Here is a 2,053-nt window from a genome sequence, read left to right on the forward strand (position 1 = left end):
TTAGACGGTGGTAGAGGGAGATTTATTAGAAGAAAAAAAATGACAGTTCAATGAATGGCAATTTGATGACAGACAGTCGTCTATGGTCCTGGTTTGAACTCTGCATGTTGACAATTTTGGAAAAGAAAAAAGAAAAGAAAAAGAACACCTCAAAGAAATCAAAGAACGAATAGGTATGGCTATCGACTGTATGACATATTCTCTTTCTCACTAAGTCTATATTTGTCTTGTCTGTTTCTCGCCCTCTGTCTCAGTCTCTCTCTCTCTCTCTCTCTCTCTCTCTCTCTCTCTCTCTCTCTCTCTCTCTCTCTCTCTCTCTCTCTCTCTCTCTCTCTCTCTCTCTCTGTCTCTCTCTCGCGCTCTCTCTCGAACAAAATCCCCTCTTTTCCTATCTGATATCAGACTGAGCCAATGGTTCAGTCTCAGTAGGTCTCTCAGGAAGAGTTTAGGTCCGGCGTTCCCCTACCTCGTCCAAACGCAGACCCAGACCTGGTCTGAGTCCGGAATGGTACCCTATCCCTTTATAGTTCACTACTTTTGACCAGATGGGCCCTGGTAAAAAATAAGTGCACCATATAAGAAATAGGGTACAATTTTGGATGCATCCAGAGTCAGGCTTCAAGGTCCACTACCATAACACACAGCCAACACACAGATGGACAATTAGCTCTGAATGCTAACCCTATGTAGAACACACTCTGAATAGTAAGCCTCTGTTTGATTTGCAATTAGCTTCTCTGTGTTGAGTCAAGGCGTAATTCACCCTGAATAGTTAGCCACTGTTCCATTAGCAATTAGCTACTCAGGGATGCAGATATGCAGTTAGCTTCAGTTCAATTAGCCTTGAATGGTTAGTGTCAGCATGATTAGCAATTAGCCACAGTGTGATAAGCAACTATGCCAGTAGCCCAATAGCTCACATTCAAATATCCTGGAATGGTTAGCCTAGCTGGAGAGCTTTTATTATTGAATGGTTAGCAATTAGCCTAAAATTGCTGTATGATTACCCCCCTTATTACTAACGGAAATGCTTTTCCACTTGTATGTGAATGTACCTAATGTACCTTGCATGACACACACCCAGAAATTAGGGCCCTGTGTTTGTGCAATTATGTGATATGCCTGGCTTTTAAATATTTTCCAGAAATCCCAGTTGGAAGATTTGTGAAATGAGGAGGGAATAAGAAGGAAATCCGGAATCCTGGAAAACCTGACATTTTGGGAAAATTATGACATTTTGTAACCCTACACCTGATTCAACTACTTGACTAATCTTGGTCTTTGACCTAGGCTAATATAGACCAAAAGTGAAGAGAAAGATTGTTTGAGGTGAGTGGAAAGCTGTTGAGTGTGAAACCTCTATGGCAACTCTTGTGCCAACACCCTCCAGTAAGTGTGTGTGTATGTGTGCGTGTGCGTGTGCGTGTGCACGTGCGTGTGTGTGTGTAGCCTCGTGTTTGCCTGCCTGTATTTCTATCCAAAGTGGGAAAACAAGAACTTGAATAGTGAGGGAGAAAGGGCTCGGAGCTTTCTCTGAAGGAGAGAGGGAGGCAGGGAGGGTGTGATGGAGGGAGGGAGGGTAAATAAAGGGGGCAATAGAAGCTACCAAATCTCCCCTCCCTCCCTCCCTCCCTCCCTCCCTCCCTCCCTCCCTCCCTCTACCCCACCCCTCTCTGTGCTGCTACCTCACCCCATCCTGCCCACTCCCCTTCTCCATCCTACCTCACTCTATCCACCCTCACACACTTGTCTTTTGTGTGGCAGGGAACCCAAGGAACAATCCTGACTCTCTTTTCCCAAAATAAGCCTGAAGTGAGAGAGGGAGCGCAGAGTAAAGCTAGGGTGAGGAGATTGGACCTGGGAGGTGCACAGCCCCTAGTTATAAGCTGTGGGAGTGGGAGTGCACTGGCTGGACTCACTGCACTTACCTCTCAGCCAAGCCGACTAGAATAGCCTGCCTGCCTGTACTGCCTACCTGCCTGCATGTACTGCTTGTCTCTCTACTCTCTCGCTCGCTCTCTCTCTCTCTCTCTCTCTCTCCTTCCCTCCTACT

General features: G+C 46.1%; 1 protein-coding gene across 1 annotated transcript in view; it reads left to right on the top strand.

The window, feature by feature from the left end:
* Nucleotides 1–1,895: 1,895 nt before the first annotated feature.
* LOC115173925 (collagen alpha-2(VIII) chain) overlaps nucleotides 1,896–2,053 on the top strand; it is a 94,473-nt gene continuing 94,315 nt past the window's right edge. Inside the window, exon 1 of the mRNA XM_029732441.1 lies at nucleotides 1,896–2,053. This exon is cut by the window's right edge and continues 531 nt beyond it. The gene's annotated coding sequence lies outside the window, so the exon portion shown is untranslated.

This window comes from Salmo trutta, chromosome 34, assembly GCF_901001165.1.
Source record: "Salmo trutta chromosome 34, fSalTru1.1, whole genome shotgun sequence".
Classification (NCBI taxonomy): domain Eukaryota; kingdom Metazoa; phylum Chordata; class Actinopteri; order Salmoniformes; family Salmonidae; genus Salmo; species Salmo trutta.